At 44.7% G+C, this 22,147-nt stretch overlaps 1 long non-coding RNA gene across 2 annotated transcripts in view; it reads left to right on the forward strand.

Annotated features, from left to right (window-relative positions):
* Positions 1 to 21,776, forward strand: part of LOC143766065 (uncharacterized) — a 79,410-nt gene extending 57,634 nt beyond the window's left edge. For both annotated transcript variants that reach the window (XR_013213515.1, XR_013213516.1), the window contains 2 exons: positions 11,385 to 11,503; positions 20,118 to 21,776. This is a non-coding gene — a long non-coding RNA (uncharacterized LOC143766065). The remainder of the gene's footprint in view (positions 1 to 11,384; positions 11,504 to 20,117) is intronic.
* The last annotated feature ends 371 nt before the right edge of the window (positions 21,777 to 22,147 follow it).

The following is a 22,147-nucleotide window of genomic DNA, read 5'->3' on the forward strand; positions in this document are numbered from 1 at the left end:
ATATATCACTTGACTTGTATTACAAATGTTTTGTATATTTAAAAGATGGATAGAGTTTGGTTTCGGTCTTCATGATTCAATGAAGCTTCAGTTTTGCACCAGTTTACAACTATGGAAACCATAATTCAGAAAAGAAGGCCAACGACGTTGACGTTAACTGCTGGCGTGTACAACCTTGTACGGTAATCCAGTGTAGACTAGTTTCATAATGATTTACTAAAATACATTTATATTGCATTGCTCTAGAATGTTACACTTGTGTTTTGGGTCACTGTTAATTTACCCATTTTTCTAAGCACCAGTGTTCTTGTGAAAGAAGGATAACATGGATTTGTTGAGGTTTTGTACTGGATTTTTGGACCTGGATTAATGGGATTTGCAGTAGGCAAGTTTCCACTCTTTTGTCTCGTACAGATGGAGGAAGTTGCTGCGTTGCGATGTAGAAATCAAAGGCCAAACCATTCCCTCATTCATCTCAATTAAGTAATATCAGAAGTAAACAGAAGTCAGTTGAGCGAGACCGCGATATGTTCCAAAAGAGAACAATTTACGAAATAAAAGACGGTTCAATTGAATGTACGTTCACACGTGTATGTATACGTCTATTTGTCAGGTCCCTGACACCCGCACCTCGGCCAAGAGCTTGTAATGCCATCTTGTATGTAGCTGGCCAGATCGGAGAAAGGATGGATGCACAACAAGCTTTCACCCACACCTCCTGCCCCTCCTAAAAAGTTGATTGTTCTCACTTACAAAGCAAGAGATATAAGCAAGGGATTTGTCCCAGATCCAAATGCAACATTTGTACACGGTCCAAGTGTAATGAGATCCAGACTTTTTTTTTTAACTCAAATGTGTTTTAAGATAATGTGATGTTGGAAGTAGATACTGAGAAGCTCCCATAATTAGCTGCGTACTTTGTCTTCAAAAGTTCTGGCTTTAAAAACACCCCCATAAACTTTGTTATTTCCAGGAGTGGGCATGTATCTCATACAGCCTGTTCATCGCTACAAGGGTCTAGTGGATAGACAGGGTGCAGTCTGTAGCCATAGCCCTGCTTATACTCTCCATGCCGTGACTATATGCCTGAACAGTTTATAGCAACATCCTGGGATATTACCATTTATTCCTTCACTACCCTAGACCACCAGGGATGTAACCATGAACCCTTTTCAGTGCCCTGGACCCAACAGTGAGGTAACCATAAACCCATTCGTGTCTTAGACCACTCGGGATGAAACCAAAAACCCTTTTGTGCTCTAGACAACCAGCCCCTTCACTAATCACTACCCTTTATCACCAAGGATGTAACCAAGAACCATTTTACTATCCTAGATCACCAGGGAGTTTACAATAACACCCTTCACTTCACTAATGCAGTTATAAACCCCTTTACTGCCAAAGACAATCAAGGATGTAACAGTAAACCTCTTCCCTACCATAGAGTACCATGGATGTAACCATGAACCCCCTTCAGTGCCCTGTATACAACACAGAAATAACCATAAACCCCTTCAGTGTCTTGGTCCATTAGGGTTGCAAAAAAATACACATTTTGTGCTCTAGACAACCAGGGGTGTTACAAAAAACACGATCACTAATCATTACCCTTAATCAATAATGATTTAACAAAAACCTCTAGACCACCAGGGCTTTACAATTAACTTCCTTACTACTCTACACAACCATAGATGTAACCATGAACTCCCTTCAGTGCTCTGGACTCAACACAGACCCTTTCAGTGTTTTAGACCACTAAAGATTCCACTATGAACCTCTTATGTGGCCTGGAGAACCAGAAATGTTACAAAAAGCCCCTTCACTAATCACTACCTTATATCAGCAACTACCCTAGACAATTAGGGACTTTGCAATAAACCCCTTTACTGTCCTAGACCACCAAGAATCTACTATATAATTGTCTAAGGGTCACTTCCGTCTGTCTGTCCTTCTGTCTGTCTGTCTGTCGCGGCTATTCGTTCGCTGATTGGTCTTGCCAGCTGCCTGTCATGGCTGCTGCGACCAATCAGCGACGCGCACAGTCTGAAAGAAAATGGCCGCTCCTTACTCCCCGCACTCACTGCCCGGCGCCCGCATACACCCCTCCGCTCACAGCTCACACAGGGTTAATGCCGGCAGTAACGGACCGCGTTATGCCGCGGGTAACGCACTCCGTTACCGCTGCTATTAACCCTGTGTGACCAAGTTGTTTTTAATATTGACACAGCCTATGCAGCGCCAATAGTAAAAACATCTAATGTTAAAAATAATAAAAAAATTAAAAATGATTATATACTCACCTACGCCGCCTTTCCCGCTCCTCGCGATGCAACCGGCACGTTCCGTTGGCACGGATGGTCTGGCAGAAGGACCTGCCATGACATCACGGTCATGTGACCGCGACATCATCGCAAGTCCTACGTGCCTGCGCGGAAAGGACCTGCCGTGACGTTAAGGTCATGTGACCGCGATGTAATCACAGGCCCTGCGCGCATGCGCGAGCAGGACCTGCCATGACGTCACGGTCATGTGACCGCGACGTCATCACAGGCCCTGTGCGCCTGTACCTCGCACAGGCGACAGAACTACAAGTATGGTGAGTATGTTAGAACTACAAGGGGCCCTCGGATTGGAAGGTGAGTATGTTTATTTTTTATTTTTTAACCTGTGACATACATGGCTGGGCAATATACTATGTGGCTGGGCAATATACTACGTGGCTCTGTGCAATATACTACATCACTGGGCAATATACTACGTGCCTCTGTGCTGTATACTACGTCACTGGGCAATATACTACTTCACTGGGCAATATACTACATAGCTGGGCAATATACTACATGGCTGGGCAATATACTACGTGGCTCTGTGCTGGATACTACGTCACTGGGCAATATACTGCGTCACTGGGCAATATACTACGTCACTGGGCAATATACTACATGGCTGGGCTATATACTAGGTGGCTGGGCAATATACTACGTGGCTCTGTGCTGTATACTACGTCACTGGGCAATATACTACATCGCTGGGCAATATACTATGTGGCTGGGCAGTATACTACGTCACTGGGCAATATACTACGTCACTGGGCAATATACTACAAAGAAGAAGAACCGATGATTGGCCTCGGGGAGACCAAAACATCCAACACCGCGGAGACACCATCACGCGTTTCTCAACGCAGTGATCCAGAACACTGCCCCCATCCCTTATGGGAAATATGCAAATGCATGTAGGATAGCTGCGGAGACACCATCACGTGTTTCTCGATGCAAGCAGTGAATAGCCAGACCTTTCCCCAGGAGGGAACAACCACGGGAAGGACAGCATCCAATAAAGGTCTCCGCAGCTATCCTACATGCATTTGCATATTTCCCATAAGGGATGGGGCAGTGTTGTGAATTTGGTTGGCTCCCCCGGTTGTTTCTGGTGGTACTGCACTTGTGTGCTTCATCTCCTCTGTTCACCTGTTTCCATCAGGATGTGGGAGTTTTCTATTTAACCTTGCTCCTCAGTCATTTCTATGCCGGCCAACAATGTTACCAGAAGCCTTTCTGTTGCATGTTCCTGCTCCTAGACTACTATCAGCTAAGTTGGACTTGTAGTCCTAAGTTTGTTTTGCATTTTTGTTCCAGTTCTCTGTGATTGATTATTTCTGAGGCTGGAAGCTCTTGTGAGCTGAAATTGCCACTCTGGTGTCATGAGTTGATATTAGAGTCTTAAAGTAATTTCAGGATGGTGTTTTGAAAGGGTTTTCAGCTGACTGTGAAGTTCCCTTTTCTGTCTTCCTACTATTTAGTAAGCGGACCTCAATTTGCTAAACCTATCTTCATACTTCGTATGTCAATTTCCTCTGAAATCACCGACAATATATGAGGGGGCTACTGTCTGCCTTTTGGGGAAAATTTCTCTAGAGGTAAGCCAGGTCTGTATTTTCCTCTGCTAGGGTCAGTCAGTTCTCCGGCTGGCGCTGGGCGTCTAGGGATAAAACGTAGGCACGCTACCCGGCCACTGTTAGTTGTGCGGTAGGTTTAGCTCACAGTCAGCTCGAGTTCCCATCTTCCAAGAGCTAGTCCTTTTGTATGCTTTACTATGTTCTCTTGCCATTGAGAACCATGACAGTTTGGCCGGCCAAGGGTTAAAATAATTGGCAGAAGAAAGGAGAGAAAAGAACTCTGCAGAGAATTTTTATTTTTTTTTTTTCCTGAGTTTGCTCATTAGTTGATTCACTTGCATCTCTGCTTACTGCAGCCTTCGTCTCTCTCTCCTTCTAATCCTTGAATGGTTCTGATTTCACCTGATTAATATGGATCCTCAGAGTTTAGCTACAGGTTTGGATAATCTCGCTGTGAAGGTTCAAAGGTTACAGGATTTTGTTATTCATGCTCCTATATCTGAACCTAGAATTCCTTTACCTGAATTTTTCTCCGGGGATAGATCTCGCTTCCAGAATTTCAAACATAATTGTAAATTATTTTTGTCTCTGAGATCTCGCTCCGCTGGAGATCCTGCACAGCAGGTCAGGATTGTAATTTCCTTGCTCCGGGGCGACCCTCAGGACTGGGCATTTGCTTTGGCACCAGGGGATCCTGCGTTGCTCAATGTGGATGCGTTTTTCCTGGCTTTGGGGTTGCTTTATGAGGAACCTCATTTAGAGATTCAGGCTGAAAAAGCCTTAATGGCCCTGTCTCAAGGGCAAGATGAGGCTGAAATATACTGCCAAAAATTTCGTAAGTGGTCTGTGCTTACTCAGTGGAATGAGTGCGCCCTGGCGGCGAATTTCAGAGAGGGTCTCTCTGATGCCATTAAGGATGTTATGGTGGGGTTCCCTGTGCCTACAGGTCTGAATGAGTCCATGACAATGGCTATTCAGATTGATCGGCGTTTGCGGGAGCGCAAACCTGTGCACCATTTGGCGGTGTCTACTGAGAAGGCGCCAGAGATTATGCAATGTGATAGAATTCTGTCCAGAAGCGAACGACAGAATTTTAGGCGAAAAAATGGGTTATGCTTCTATTGTGGTGATTCAACTCATGTTATATCAGCATGCTCTAAACGTACTAAGAAGGTTGATAAGTCTGTTTCAATTGGCACTTTACAGTCTAAGTTTATTCTATCTGTGACCCTGATTTGCTCTTTATCGTCTATTACCGCGGACGCCTATGTCGACTCTGGCGCCGCTTTGAGTCTTATGGATTGGTCCTTTGCCAAACGCTGTGGGTTTGATTTAGAGCCTCTGGAAGTTCCTATACCTCTGAAGGGTATTGACTCCACGCCATTGGCTAGTAATAAACCACAATACTGGACACAAGTAAATATGCGTATTAATCCGGATCACCAGGAGATTATTCGCTTCCTTGTGTTGTATAATCTTCATGATGTGTTGGTGCTTGGATTGCCATGGCTGCAATCTCATAACCCAGTCCTCGACTGGAAAGCAATGTCTGTGTTAAGCTGGGGATGTCAGGGGACTCATGGGGACGTACCTTTGGTTTCCATTTCGTCATCTATTCCCTCTGAGATTCCGGAATTTTTATCTGATTATCGTGATGTTTTTGAGGAGCCTAAAATTGGTTCACTACCTCCGCACAGAGAGTGCGATTGTACTATAGATCTGATTCCGGGCAGTAAGTTTCCAAAGGGTCGTTTATTTAATCTATCTGTGCCTGAACATGCTGCTATGCGGGAATATATTAAGGAGTCCTTGGAAAAGGGACATATTCGTCCTTCGTCATCTCCCTTAGGAGCCGGTTTTTTCTTTGTATCTAAAAAAGATGGCTCTTTGAGGCCGTGTATTGATTATCGGCTTTTGAATAAAATCACGGTTAAATATCAGTATCCTTTGCCACTGCTTACTGATTTGTTTGCTCGAATAAAGGGGGCCAAGTGGTTCTCTAAGATTGATCTTCGTGGGGCGTATAATTTAGTGCGAATTAAGCAGGGGGATGAGTGGAAAACCGCATTTAATACGCCTGAGGGCCATTTTGAGTATTTAGTAATGCCTTTTGGTCTTTCAAATGCCCCTTCAGTCTTTCAGTCCTTTATGCATGACATTTTCCGTGAATATTTGGATAAATTTTTGATTGTGTATCTGGATGATATTTTGATTTTTTCGGATGACTGGGACTCTCATGTCCAACAGGTCAGGAGGGTTTTTCAGGTTTTGCGCTCTAATTCCTTGTGGGTAAAGGGTTCTAAGTGCGTTTTTGGGGTTCAAGAGATTTTGTTTTTGGGGTACATTTTTTCCCCCTCTTCCATTGAGATGGACCCTGTCAAGGTTCAGGCTATTTGTGATTGGACGCAACCCTCTTCTCTTAAGAGCCTTCAGAAGTTTTTGGGCTTTGCTAATTTTTATCGTCGATTTATAACTGGTTTTTCTGATGTCGCTAAACCGTTGACTGATTTGACTAAGAAGGGTGCTGATGTTGCTGAGTGGTCCCCTGCTGCTGTGGAGGCCTTTCGGGAGCTTAAGCGCCGCTTTTCTTCCGCCCCTGTATTGCGTCAGCCTGATGTTACTCTTCCTTTTCAGGTTGAGGTCGACGCTTCAGAAATCGGAGCTGGGGCGGTTTTGTCGCAGAAAAGTTCCGACTGCTCCGTGATGAGACCTTGTGCGTTCTTTTCTCGTAAGTTTTCGCCCGCTGAGCGAAATTATGATATTGGTAATCGGGAGCTCTTGGCTATGAAGTGGGCTTTTGAGGAGTGGCGTCATTGGCTTGAGGGGGCTAGACATCAGGTGGTGGTATTGACCGACCACAAGAATTTGATTTATCTTGAGTCCGCCAGGCGCCTGAATCCTAGACAGGCGCGCTGGTCGTTATTTTTCTCTCGGTTTAATTTTGTGGTTTCTTACCTACCGGGTTCTAAAAATGTGAAGGCGGATGCCCTTTCTAGGAGTTTTGAGCCTGATTCCCCTGGTAATTCTGAACCTACAGGTATCCTTAAGGATGGAGTGATATTATCTGCTGTTTCCCCAGATTTGCGACGGGTCTTGCAGGAGTTTCAGGCGGATAGACCTGATCGTTGCCCGCCTGGTAGATTGTTTGTTCCTGATGATTGGACCAGTAGAGTCATCTCGGAGGTCCATTCTTCTGCGTTAGCAGGTCATCCTGGAATCTTTGGTACCAGGGATTTGGTGGCTAGGTCCTTCTGGTGGCCTTCCCTGTCGCGAGATGTGCAAGGTTTTGTGCAGTCTTGTGATGTTTGTGCTCGGGCCAAGCCTTGTTGTTCTCGGGCTAGTGGATTGTTGTTATCCTTGCCTGTTCCGAAGAGGCCTTGGACTCACATCTCCATGGATTTTATTTCTGATCTCCCTGTTTCTCAGAAGATGTCTGTCATCTGGGTGGTGTGTGACCGTTTCTCTAAGATGGTCCATTTGGTTCCCTTGCCTAAATTGCCTTCCTCATCCGAGCTGGTTCCTCTGTTTTTTCAAAATGTGGTGCGCTTGCATGGTATTCCGGAGAATATCGTTTCTGACAGGGGAACCCAATTCGTGTCTAGATTTTGGCGAGCGTTCTGTGCTAGGATGGGCATTGATTTGTCTTTTTCGTCTGTTTCCACCCTCAGACTAATGGCCAGACCGAGCGAACTAATCAGACCTTGGAGACTTATTTGAGGTGTTTTGTGTCTGCGGATCAGGATGATTGGGTTGCCTTTTTGCCCTTGGCGGAGTTTGCCCTCAATAATCGGGCTAGTTCTGCCACCTTGGTTTCTCCTTTCTTCTGTAATTCGGGGTTTCATCCTCGTTTCTCTTCCGGTCAGGTGGAGTCTTCGGATTGTCCTGGAGTGGATGCTGTGGTGGAGAGGTTGCATCAGATTTGGGGGCATGTGGTGGACAATTTGAAGTTGTCCCAGGAGAAGACTCAGCATTTTGCCAACCGCCGTCGTCGTGTTGGTCCTCGTCTTTGTGTTGGGGACTTGGTGTGGTTATCTTCTCGTTTTGTCCCTATGAAGGTTTCTTCTCCTAAGTTTAAGCCTCGGTTCATCGGCCCGTACAAGATATTGGAGATTCTTAACCCTGTGTCCTTTCGTTTGGACCTCCCTGCATCTTTTTCTATTCATAATTAGTGTTGAGCATTCCGATGCTGCAAGTATCGGGTATCGGCCGATACTTGCTGTATCGGAATTCCGATACCGGGATTCCGATACTCTTGTGGTATCGGGTATCGGGTATCGGAACAACATTAATGTTAAAATGTGTAAAATAGAGAATTAAAATAAAAAATATCGCTATACTCACCTGTCCGACGCAGCCGGGACCTCAGCGCAGGAACCGGCAGCGTTGTTTGTTTAAAATTCCCGCTTTTACATGGTTACGCGAAGTCCCGGCTTGTGATTGGTCAGGGCGGCCATGTTGCCGGGCCGCGGACCAATCACAGCAAGCCGTGACGAAAATACGTCACGGCTTGCTGTGATTGGTCCGCGTCCCGGCAACATGGCCGCCATTAACCAATCACAAGCCGTGACGTCACGGGAGGCTGGAAACGCGCTCATTTTAAAAAGGGCGCGTGTCCAGCCTCCCGTGACGTCACGGCTTGTGATTGGTTGCGTCGCGGTCAACCAATCACAAGCCGGGAGGCTGGACACGCGCCCATTTCAAAATGAGCGCGTCCAGCCTCCCGGCTTGTGATTGGTTGATCGCGGCGCAACCAATCACAAGCCGTGACGTCACGGGAGGCTGGACACGCGCCCATTTCAAAATGAGCGCGTCCAGCCTCCCGGCTTGTGATTGGTTGATCGCGGCGCAACCAATCACAAGCCGTGACGTCACGGGAGGCTGGACACGCGCCCATTTTAAAATGAGCGCGTGTCCAGCCTCCCGTGACGTCCCGGCTTGTGATTGGTCAGGGCGGCCATATTGCCGGGACGCGGACCAATCACAGCAAGCCGTGACGTAATTTCGTCACGGCTTGCTGTGATTGGTCCGCGTCCCGGCAACATGGCCGACCTGACCAATCACAAGCCGGGAATTCACGTAACCAAGTAATAGCGCGATTTTTAAACAAACAACGCTGCCGGTTCCCTCGCTGAAGTCCCGGCTGCGTCGGACAGGTGAGTATAGCGATATTTTTTATTTTAATTCTTTCTTTTACACATTTATATGGTTCCCAGGGCCTGAAGGAGAGTTTCCTCTCCTTCAGACCCTGGGAACCATCAGGGATACCGTCCGATACTTGAGTCCCATTGACTTGTATTGGTATCGGGTATCGGTATTGGATTGGATTCCGATACTGTGACGGTATCGGCCGATACTTTCCGATACCGATACTTTCAAGTATCGGACGGTATCGCTCAACACTATTCATAATGTCTTCCATCGGTCATTGTTGCGCAGGTATGAGGTACCGGTTGTGCTTTCCGTTGAGCCTCCTGCTCCGGTGTTGGTTGAGGGTGAGTTGGAGTACGTTGTCGAGAAGATCTTGGACTCCCGTGTTTCCAGACGGAGACTTCAGTATCTGGTCAAGTGGAAGGGCTACGGTCAGGAGGATAACTCTTGGGTGACAGCCTCTGATGTTCATGCCTCCGATTTGGTCCGTGCCTTTCATAGGGCTCATCCTGATCGCCCTGGTGGTTCTGGTGAGGGTTCGGTGCCCCCTCCTTGAGGGGGGGGTACTGTTGTGAATTTGGTTTCTGGGCTCCCCCGGTGGTTTCTGGTGGTACTGCACGTGTGTGCTTCATCTCCTCTGTTCACCTGTTTCCATCAGGATGTGGGAGTTTTCTATTTAACCTTGCTCCTCAGTCATTTCTATGCCGGCCAACAATGTTACCAGAAGCCTTTCTGTTGCATGTTCCTGCTCCTAGACTACTATCAGCTAAGTTGGACTTGTAGTCCTAAGTTTGTTTTGCATTTTTGTTCCAGTTCTCTGTGATTGATTATTTCTGAGGCTGGAAGCTCTTGTGAGCTGAAATTGCCACTCTGGTGTCATGAGTTGATATTCATACTTCGTATGTCAATTTCCTCTGAAATCACCGACAATATATGTGGGGGCTACTGTCTGCCTTTTGGGGAAAATTTCTCTAGAGGTAAGCCAGGTCTGTATTTTCCTCTGCTAGGGTCAGTCAGTTCTCCGGCTGGCGCTGGGCGTCTAGGGATAAAACGTAGGCACGCTACCCGGCCACTGTTAGTTGTGCGGTAGGTTTAGCTCGAGTTCCCATCTTCCAAGAGCTAGTCCTTTTGTATGCTTTACTATGTTCTCTTGCCATTGAGAACCATGACAGGGCAGTGTTCTGGATCACTGCGTTGAGAAACACGTGATGGTGTCTCCGCGGTGTTGGATGTTTTGGTCTCCCCGAGGCCAATCATCTGTTTCTTCACAGCCTTTTACTAGGCACTGCTCCTAATAGCCAGATTCCTACTCCACACTGATGAGGGGCAAACACCACGAAACAGCTGTCTGTGGATGGATACCATGCTTGGCATAGGTGGTTTTCCTGTATTGGATGTTTTCCTTTATTGGATGCTGCCCTTCCCGTGGTTGTTCACCCCGGGGAAAGGTCTGGCTATTCACTGCTTGCGTCGAGAAACACGTGATGGTGTCTCCGCAGCTATCCTACATGCATTTGCATATTTCCCATAAGGGATGGGGGCAGTGTTCTGGATCACTGCGTTGAGAAACACGTGATGGTGTCTCCGCGGTGTTGGATGTTTTGGTCTCCCCGAGGCCAATCATCTGTTTCTTCACAGCCTTTTACTAGGCACTGCTCCTAATAGCCAGATTCCTACTCCACACTGATGAGGGGCAAACACCCCGAAACAGCTGTCTGTGGATGGATACCATGCTTGGCATAGGTGGTTTTCCTGTATTGGATGTTTTCCTTTATTGGATGCTGCCCTTTCCGTGGTTGTTCCCTCCCGGGGAAAGGTCTGGCTATTCACTGCTTGCGTCGAGAAACACGTGATGGTGTCTCCGCAGCTATCCTACATGGGCAATATACTACGTCACTGGGCAATATACTACGTGGCTGACCAATATACTATGTGGGCTGTGCTATATACTACGTGGACATGCATATTCTAGAATACCCGATGCGTTAGAATCGGGCCACATCTAGTGTAATTATAAACCCCTTTAATAACTTGTGGTTGTCTAACACAAGGTGAGATTTTAATACTAGAGGATAGGACCGTCCCGATTGGGGTCCAGCTTTTTAGTCTTTTAGCAAAAGCACTCAATCCAGAAGATCTGTACACTTCCATTGACACAGACCTGTGAAACAAACGGCCCTCATTTTGCAAAGTGAGCCACTCCCAAGGGTGGAGACATGGTAAGCAGCTGTCTTTCCCAACTCTTCAGCTGCTCACAATCAATCGGTTGAGGCCTATTAACCCCTTTTAGTCTTATATGTTCTAAAGCATTAATCTAGGTTTATCTCTCATCCACTAGGTGTCCAACAACCACCTTACCACACCTCCCCCCTCTGAGAGGGCATCGGCATTACCATGGAACTCCTGTCTTTATGTTCCACATGGATGCGGAAATCCTGCAGAGCTAGAAACCAGCAGGTAACACAAACGCATATTTCCTCTTTTCTCCCTTATATACCTGAGTGGGGCATGGTCTGACACTAATTTAAATTTTCACCCTAAGAGATAATATAGCAATCTGTCGAACTGCCCACTTTATGGCCAAGCATTTCTTTTCTACAATGGAATATTTTTTCTCACATGCAGGCAGTTTCCTACTCAGGTAGAGGACAGGATACTCCTCTCTGTGTATCTCCTGAGAAAGGACTGCTTCTAATTCTACTTCTGAGGTGTCCGTTTGGAGTACAAATTCCTTCTTAAAGTCGGGGGCAACCAGGACAAGCTGCTTACACAGAACTACTTTCAGTTTTTGAAAGGCCGTCTCCACCTCCGACGTCCATTTGGCCATGACTGATTTTTGTTCCCTTAAGGAGGTTGGTCAGGGGTGTGGCCACCATGGATGAATGAACCTCCTGTAGTATCCCACGTTTCTCAGTATGGTCCTAACTTGCTTTTTTGAGATTAGTTTCAGACAGTTCTGGATTGCATCCACTTTATTGATCTGGGGTTTGATTTCGACTCGACCTACTACATATCCAAGGTATTTGGCCTCTTCTTTCCCTATAGCACGTTTGTTTGGATTTATAGAGAACCCTGCCTTCCTGAGAGCATCAAACACCACCTGGACCTTTCTCAGATGACATCTCCATTACGGGCTGAAGATTAAAATATTGTCCAGGTATGCCACAGCGTAATTCTTGTGGGGTGCGAGTATCCAGTCCATGGCCTTTTGGAAGGTGGTCAGAGCTCCCTACAGTCCGAACAGTATCCGGACATATTGGAAGCAACCATCGCGTGTAGAGAAAGATGTCTTCTCCTTGGCTTCTTGTGACATGGAGATTTCCCAGTATCCCCAAGTCAATCAGCTCATTGACACACGGCATCAAATATGCGTCAAACTTGGAGATTTTGTTCATTTTCCCACAAACCGAATCTCCATTCTCCATTGGGCTTTGGAACAAAGACAATCGGGTTAGGCCACCTGCTCTTAAATTCCTTATTGACTCCATTATTCAGCATACGCTTCAGTTCCTTAGAGATCATTTTTAGATGGGCCTCTCTAATTCAATAAGACTTTGAATTCACTCGCACATGGGGTCCCATCAGAACCTAGTATTCTATGACATCTGTACACCCCAGCAAATCTGAAAACAGGTCACAGTTCTACTGCATCTGCAGCGCTCCAGGGTCCTGGTCGTTGCGGTAATGTCATTCTTCCACCGGGGGGAGTGATGTTACGTCTGAAGGCAATAAAGGAGATCTCTTTACCAGGTATCACAAACCATATACCACACTTCCCACTCCAGTCCACCAGGGGAGCTATGCTCCTATTTAGTAGAGCACACTTCACAATTAGGTAAAACTGGTGGTCTGGATAGGAAGTTAGGCAGAAGCGAGCTGGGCTTCACCCAGTGAGCTGCTATCTGAGCTCTGCTCAGGTAGTTGGTCCCTGACAGGGGTGGGATCCTGTCAGAGGCCTAGACAGAAGGCCACGGAGCTGCGTTGGCCCGACGTGTGGCAGCATCCTAAGAAAGAGAGAAAAACAGCTCATTGTATTGTAGAGGGTGAGAAACAAAGTCATAGCAAAAGGAGAAGAAACCTGAAGGAGTTCTGCCCTGCAAAGGCTGCCTCCTTTCTGAGGCGCAGGATCCGGTAGCCGGAACACCAAGGGAGTAATCGTCTCCAAGCATTGCTCCAGAGACTGGCAGGACAGCTAATTCCATATTATCTGCCCAACCTATACCCAGGAGGCATGGTGGCAACTTGTGGGGGCTGGGGCGTGCTAGAGTCCCTGTAAAAAGCCTCAGGCCATCAGTCATACGGGTTTGTCCTATCCTTACCATCAGGGGGACAGAGAGAGAGAGACATAACATGTGGAACACCAACATCAGTTGTGAGGACCTTACCGAGATGCTCAGCAGGAAGGGACTATAACACCCAGGCGCTAGAGGAACGCTAGTGATTTCCACCTGGATAAGGGGACTCTGGATTTGCCTTCAGACCGGCCGGACTCTGCCTGCCCTGTGATCTGGTGCTCTGGACTATGGATGCTGAAGCCTTCAGTAAAGGTAAAGAGACTGCAACCTTGTGTCCTCGTTCTTCACTGCGCCTCTCACCATCCACCATCTACACACTGGGAAGCCCTGGGGACATACTTCATCTGTGGGAAGGTATACCATCTAGCTGCCATAACATCACCCCAGCGGACCCCTTAAAGCAGCGTCGGTCACTCTGACCGAATACCACAGGTGGCGTCATGAACATTATCCCTTTAAAGACCTTTCCCCCATTTTCAACTGACCTCCCGAGGGCCACAGACCGGGTCAGCCACCGTGACATCCCCCTTTGAGAACCGAAGGGCCTGCTACCGAGTACTCCACTGCCCTACGGGGGCGATCCACATCAATTCCCAACATTGCTGTTCTTTTGCCTTCAACCTTGTTTTGGCTACTGTGACATCTTTAATGTCCCCTTCTGGCTTAATCAGCAGACATGGAGTTTCAATGGGGTCCCTGTCTTGCCGAGCCTTGATGGGTTGCAGCACGAGGGTATTTTGGAAGTGAAAGGTGGGAGCAGTTAACTGGCAGGTGGGAAAGGACTTGCAACAGCGTTGGATTTCCCAGAGACATCTGAGCCAATAGAATCTCCGCCTGATCCGTTCTTGGGTTTTGTCAACACCCAGATCACCAACCAAGACATGTGAATGGGCCATGTCCAACACCCTGCTTCTATAGGGTACTGGTACCAACAATTGCTCCACTGTTTCCTTTCTGACCTCAGTAACCAGGTAAAATAAGTCCCCACTCATTATAAAATAAGGAAATCTGGTGTCGGCCCCTGCGCTGTGCTTTTATCAGGAAAGTCAGCCTCAGGGAATACTAACACCTCATCTCCCACCATTACACAGAAGGGAAATTCGTCAGACTCTGGAATTGGTGAGACCTCTTTAGGACCAACCTGTCTCTTACCCGAGCAATCTAGGCCTCTGCGCCTTTTAAATAAAAAGATGTTGCTTTAGGTGCAACAGGTACCTTCATACCACTTAGTAAAAAAAAATATGTGTTTTTTGTGCATGGTCATTTTTGGAGCCTTACACACCCTTACATATTAACGTCTGGAAGATTTCACCATCCAGAACCCATCTGCTCCTATTAGCTTGGGTTTTATGACATTTTTCCATTAGGTGGCTGGTAGTCCAGGTGGTGTTTTATTTTTAATGTTCTTTGCTTCATATAAGATGACTTAAAAGTGTCCCATGTTTTATTGAAGGCCTATGCCAATTGTCTAAGCAGGTCAGGGTGTGAGTCCTCTAACTTCTTCGGCAGTCACGTCATACGATATAACGGTTGTACAAAGAAAATATCGGCGGTTACTAATAGCGGATGTCCTGATATCCCTTTGATATCAGTTACGGTGTTACGTGCAGGAATATGGGGACTAAGAGCAAGAAAGAAGATTAATATCCGCACCTAAACCTTATGCAAACAGAACCAAAGAGGCAAAGGTGTCTCTCACTTCTCCAGTCGTTGGCACTTTTTGTCTTCCTCTTCTCCAGAGGACAGCTTCCACTATGTAAGGAATTCTTAAAGAGGACTCAAGCCTTCAGACCCCAGTGGGGTGTCTGCGGATGGGAAGGAAATGTGAGAGTACAATTCTCTGGTGTCCTAAAATAGTAAGAGGCTCCAGTGCGAAAGGGGAAAAAATCAAGTCACAGGTCAATGTCTCCAGGGTCATTATCACTCAGCCTGTGAAAAGCTGTGGATGTGGAGGCTGTATGGCAAATCTTTTCTGTTAATTAATGACAAATGCTAGGAGGAAGGATGTGCCAACAGAAGGAAGAAAAACCCAGAATTTTCCCCTTAATACCTTGGGCGGTCAGGCATTGCAAAATCACTGGAATGCATCATTTATCCTATAGGGCAACCAAAAGCAAAAATATACACTTCTTGTTTTGGTACAGTATCAAGGAGTACTAATAAAGAAACACTAAAATTATTTTTTCTTCACTTAAGCGAGTAGTTTAACTTGAATAATTTTTCACATATGTAAAGAATTGGTGAAAAATAGGTGGGCTCTAGCCACTGAGACCACATCAGTGCCACGTTCCTCTGATCCTCCAAACTACAAAAAGGAGATTGAAATCGAGTTTGAATCGAGTAAGGGTTAAGCACCGTTTCTCCACTGGGATTGTGGCTTTACCATTTTGGTGAGCAGTTCGACTCCCACCTCTTTGGGCGTTTATCAATTATTCAGTGCATAGGTGATAAATCATGTAGACTGTAATACCCATTTAACTATTCATGGTCTATCCTTAAAATAGGCCATCAATGTCTCATCTCTGGGACTCTGGCCATTTAGCAAAAACATGTGGGGGTCTGACTTCTTGGACCTGCCATGATCACTTTTTTTTTACATTCCCTTTTCACTCCACATTCACAGCTGTTCATCTTATTATTTTATTATTCACTTATACTTTTATGATATACTGTATTTATTTATACCATAATTACATTTCCTTCTATTTCTTCATTATGTTTTCACATCATCATCATTCACTTTTACTTTCTCCACCCTTGCACCTTTTCCCTTCCTCCGCTCTATTCCAACCAATTTCTTTTCTTCTATTCCCATCTTCTTTCCATGTCACCTTCCTTGCATCCAGGGGATCACTGCACATGCGCGGGTTCCATACTCCATTCCTGATTTCCAGAAGCGCCGACCCACGTGACCGTAGTGCGTTCCACTGCGTGTCACGGAGCGCAATTCCGGAAGTCACTTACATACTGTGCACGGACTTTTAACTTTTGACAGCCTTACAGCAGGTAATAGATTCTATCATATTATGCCCTTTTCATTACTTCTCTGTCTTTAAGGCGGTGTATAAATTGTTTAGTGCTCGGATCAGTTCCCAGTATAATTAATACCAAGACGCTTTGCATTGCTGGGCATACACTTACCTGCCTTTTCTTTTAGGGAAAATATAGAAATTTGTGGCAATTCATACTTCAATTTTTTCCTCCTGCAGGTGTATACACTGTCACTGTGCACTTTATCTATTCACTGTAATGATTTTTCCATGACTGTATTACAGTCTGATTATTTATATATACTGTATATGTGGATGGATTAGTGCTGGGTAACCTCCCCCTGTATTTAGAGGTCCCCCTTTTTGTCTTTTTTATGAATATACAATTTTAATTATTTACATTAAATATATAATTTTTTAATCATACCTTTATTCACTTCCTTTCTTTTATGGCACCATACCATATTAGAATATGTTTTTGATCTTCAGCTGAATATGCCCAATCGCTGATCCACTCAAACCTTGCAGCTAGGAGTAATGAAGGATTGGATCCACTTTTGTGTCAATTGATGTGTGTCTCAGCAGCCTACCCACAACTGTTTGGGATTTATGTCCAGTCCGATTGACATGTGATAAAGCTCTCAGGCAGGAATACCGCTTTAACCCCCAGAGTTTTTTTGGGTTTTGCGTTTTTGTTTTTTGCTTCCCTTCTTCCCAGAGCCATATCTTTTTTATTTTTCGGTCAATATGGCCATGTGAGGGCTTGTTTTTTGCGGAACGAGATGTACTTTTGAAAGACACCATTGGTTTGACCATGTCATGTACTAAAAAATGGGAAAAAAAATTTCAAGTGCGGTGAAATTGCAAAAAGGTGCAATCCGACACTTGTTTTTTTGTTTGTTTGTTTTTTACTAGGTTCACTAAATGCTAAAACTGACCTGCCATTATGATTCTCCAGGTCATTACGATTTCATATACACCAAACATGTCTTGGTTCTTTTTTATCTAAGTGGTGAAAAAAAATTCAAAACTTTGTTAAAAAAAGCGCCATTTTCCGTGACCCGTAGCATCTCCAGTTTTCGTGATCTCCGGTTGGATGAGGGCTTATTTTTTGAGTGCTGAGCTGACGTTTTTAATGATACCATTTTGGTGGAGATACGATTTTTTGATCGCCCATTATTGCATTTTAATGCAATGTCGCGGCGACCAAAAAAACATAATTTTGACGCTTTGACTTTTTTTCTCGCTACGCCGTTTAGTTATCAGGTTAATCCTTTTTTTAATGATAGATTGGGCGATTCTGTATACGGCGATACCAAATATGTGTATTTTGATTTTATTTTTACTGTTTTATTTTGAATGGGGCAAAAGGGGATTGATTTGAACTTATATATTTTTTTACTTTTTTCATATTTTTTAAAATATTTTTTTTTACTTTTGGCATGCTTCAATAGTCTCCATGGGAGACTGGAAGCTGCCATAACCGGATCGGCTTTGCTACATAGAGGCGATGATCAGATCGCCTCTATGTAGCAGAATTACTGACTTGCTATGAGAGCCGACCACTGGGTGGCACTCACAGCAAGCAGGCACTGACAACCATAGAGGTCTCCAGGAGACCTCAAGTTGTCATTCCAACACACTGGTGACCTGCGATCAAGTGATGCGGGTCACCAGTGTGCGTATTTCCGGCCCGATGACCAGAAGCGCTTGTTAAATGCCGCTCTCAGAGTTTGACAGTGGCATTTAACTGGTTAATAGCCGCGGGTGGAATTGGACACATATCAGCTGTTCAAAACAGCTGACATGTCCCGGGAAAGATGTGGGCTCACCACCGAAGCCCACATCAAAGGGAGGAAGACCGACAATGGTGTACTATTATGCCCGATGTCGGTAAGGGGTTAAACATTTATTGACTATCCTTAGAATAAGCAAACCAAAATAAATGAGCCAGTTGGTTTACATGCTCAGTATAAGAGCATGTTCACACTGTTTCCATTTAACAGACAAATCCTAAGACTGAAACATAATGAACATGGGGTACTTAATTGGGAACTTAGTACACCAACAACAATAGGGTACTTAGTACCAAAATCCATCTCACCACGACAAGGTGTACCCCAATCAGGATAGTCCTATTCTCTAACATTAAAACCTTACCATTTGTCGAGAACACTTACCCTTAGAATAAGCCATCTAATCAGCAGTGGTCCAATCACTGGGACCCCTGACATTTAGCACAATAAAGTGGCTAAATAGCTTGATAGTTGACAAATGCTAGACAGGCGGGAACTCTTACTGGGCAGGTGATAAATGTTACAAAAGTTGGGGCTTGATAACTGAAACCCCAATGATCACTAGAGTGAATGCCGAATGAAGAGCATGCCCAATCGCCAATCCACTCAACCTCCTAATATCCACCTCTTTGCAGCTCGGATGAATGGGGTCCTAGGTCTACTTCTATAGTAATTAATGGGGGTCCCAGTCGCAGTCCAATATCTGATCAGTGTCTTTCCATCCATGGGATCATTGCAATTTTGCACAATAAAGGAGCTGTACTGTTGGATAGATGGTGAAAACTAGAATGGGTATGGATCTGACTTCAGGGACCACAGCTATCATCAGAGTGGGGGATTGCAGTCCTCCATTTTTCCCAATCAAGAAAGGCTTCTAGGAGGAGTTTAATTCTAGCAATGACCAGTTATGCCCAGCTACTGCTAGCTGGGAGGAAAAGGGGACCATAGTGGTGATCAGTGGAGATCTCAGTGGTTGAATCCCACCTCTCTAAAATATATCCCTAATCTAGTGGATAGGTAATAAAGGATTCTGGCTGGAATATCCCTTCAAATATAGATGGTCTTTTTTTTAGAATTGGTCATCAATGTCTGAATAGTGGTAGTCCCACCACATTTGGCACAACAACATTGGAAAAGTGGCATGTCCATATTGGCAGCTCTTCCTGGTAATGCAGCCCTTTTTCCATAATTGAGCTGATCAGTGGGGTACTATAATTTGGTTTCCCACCAATGTAGGGTCAGAAAAAGTTCTTGAAAATCCCTTTAGGCTATATGGTTAGGTTTAGATTAGTCTTGCTAGAGGAAGACACTTCACGACACACTGGCGTCTTTTGTCCTGAAACATCTTTTTCTGATGTATTTTCAATGTTTTTCTGAAGCTTTTGCTTGGGTTTTTTGGGGGGATATTTTGATATAAACTTTTGATTGTAGGCCCTCATAAAAATGGTCATGTCACTTCTTTTAGCTGTCCCATGACTTTCCAAGTGGTTAAAGAACCTGAAAAAGACATTGCAATGCATATGGTCATTCTTTTTAGCATTTTGTAAGCACTTTTGCAGGCAGGTTACGGAGCGGATCACCCTGAAAAAGACGTCGTGTGCACATACCCATAGAGTAAATACCCATTTCAGAACACCCTTTAGCTATTTTTTTTAAATATCTTTAAAGGAACCAGGGTGGGGAAGAAATTGCTATCGATTATAGGACATTTTTGATTGGGGTTTCGAGGCTGCGCAGGTATCTGTCGTCTATGAGATTCTTGTACATTTTATTTCACATTGGACAAATACATTGTCTACGGCACTTCATATTATCTTCCACTTTAAAGTATGGGATGAAACATGAGACAGAAACGTCTGTGTGCACATCCCTGCGTCTCACACAAAGGAACCATTATTGTACATTGTGCCATTAAAAAAAAGAACTGTGCCCAGACAATTAGTTGGCAAGGTAATCGTTTAACTACTTGTCTATCTCCTCTTCCTTGCAGGCACCACTGACGACTTCACCCTTCCAGGTTACCAGGATCTCTCAAGACAAATGTTTTAATTTGACCCCTTTTAAAGAGGAAATTAATGGCGAGCCTCGGGGCAGAGCTGATTCACCTCATCTTGTTTCAAAATTTTCTAATTTTTCCAAATAGTTCTTGGTTTATTAATTGGAAATGCGGTTCGCCAGGATTCTTTTAAGATGACTGTAATTTGGATCCACGACAGCCGAAGGCATCTTCATAATACACAGTAGAATGAAAGGTCCTCTGAGAAGTCAGAGATTGATGATGGTTTATGCTTTACTCTTCATGGTTCTCAGGTTCAGCTATTAATTGGTGCAACCAATAATTTTTGGGCATACATCGAAAGCCAATGGAGGAAACTGGGAAACAAGGCAAATTGTCTAGTAGTAGCCAATTGGCTTCTAGTAAACATTTTCCAGAGTAATGGAATTGACTTGGGTGGGTCCAATCCAATTAGTTGCTATAGGGTAACTTGTAGTAGTCCTTTACACTAGTGTTAGCAAATGTTCCTCAATGGCAGACCTCAATATGGCGGTTCTTTAATGTAAGTCTATAATATTAGCGCATACCTAACACTTCTTAGTAGATCGCTAAGTATTAAAAAGTTCACATCGACGCCTTTCAGGCCTGTATGGAGCAGGGTCTGGTTTCTTTAAGTGCCCACACACCTTAGTTTCCTATCTGAAAAAGTTTATTGTCGAGTTACTCTTTCTCCTGTTCCCTCTGTACACATGTATGCTCGGTTTGGCTAAGTATTGTATTTCCATAGGGTAGATTCGAGTAAACCACTGCTAAACACCTTTGGCATTATTATTATTATTATTATTTATTATTATAGCGCCATTTTTTCCATGGCGCTTTACATGTGAGATGACTTATGTTCCGGGAAAACGAAAGAAATTCAAAATGCCCAATTTTTCTGTTCCCCAACTTTCCGGAGGAGTTAGGAGGTCCCAATATATATTGGATGACCAATTTACCAGAAGATCCCTTCATTGGTCATAGGCTCTTACACAACACTGGGAAGACTTGGCACTTTTCGGGGGGATGATCACAAATAGCCTACTACATCTTAAATGACTGTATGCTTTGTGCTCAATCAGAACGATTAAGAATATTTTGCAATAAAAAGTGTTCAGTTTCTTAGTGCTGTTGCCAATGTTGCTGTCCTCCCGGCCGCCAGGGACTCCCTCCATTGTGCTGCTTCTCTGAGCTTTAGAAATGGCCTTCTGCTCCTCACCTTCTGCCCTTCTACTGGGACCTCACTGATTTCTGGACTCCTAAAGGGGTCACAAATGCCAAAACTCTTCTTTTCAGTCAATTTGCTTCCAGTCTAAAATTCTTAAAGGACCGTTTTACTGTATATGCTATTGTGCATACTCTTACTGTCATTAATTTTTGTCCTATGATTTCTAACTGTGACTTTTTGTTTACCGCCTGCCCTGATCTCCTGCTAACTACCTGCGTAGTAAGAAGTCCACCTTCCCTGACCGGTTGCCAGTCTGACTATGAATTCTTCCCTTTGTCTTTGTACTGAGAACTGTTGCTAGATGGAGGTTGGACTATGAGAATGAATTTCAAAGAACCCCAATCAGATATTGTTCTTCCCACCCAGCTCTCCTTGAGGGACAGATCTCTCCCTATACAGCGGTGCGGGGAACAACTGCCAGGGACTGTCCCGTCTGACTGGTCATCAGATCCACATGGTCTCCAACCGGCCTTTAAAGTTATATCTTTGCTGAAATATCATAGTGTTTCAGAGTAAAATATACCTGCTGGAAATTATAGGGCCTGTGTTTGATTCATGCTGACTGCAGTTCGGGCAGCATGTATAAGCTATCAGGTTTCCTATTAGGGTTTGTTCAGGTTGAAAAAAAGTAGATTATTTTTTTTTTTTTTCACAGAAACGGCTCCACAACAGTCTACAATTTATATATGAAACTTCAATTTAGACCCATTTAGTTCAGTTGAGTTGAGCTCTAAAACTAAAAGCCTACCGAAATGGT

This window comes from Ranitomeya variabilis, chromosome 4, assembly GCF_051348905.1.
Source record: "Ranitomeya variabilis isolate aRanVar5 chromosome 4, aRanVar5.hap1, whole genome shotgun sequence".
NCBI classification, from domain to species: domain Eukaryota; kingdom Metazoa; phylum Chordata; class Amphibia; order Anura; family Dendrobatidae; genus Ranitomeya; species Ranitomeya variabilis.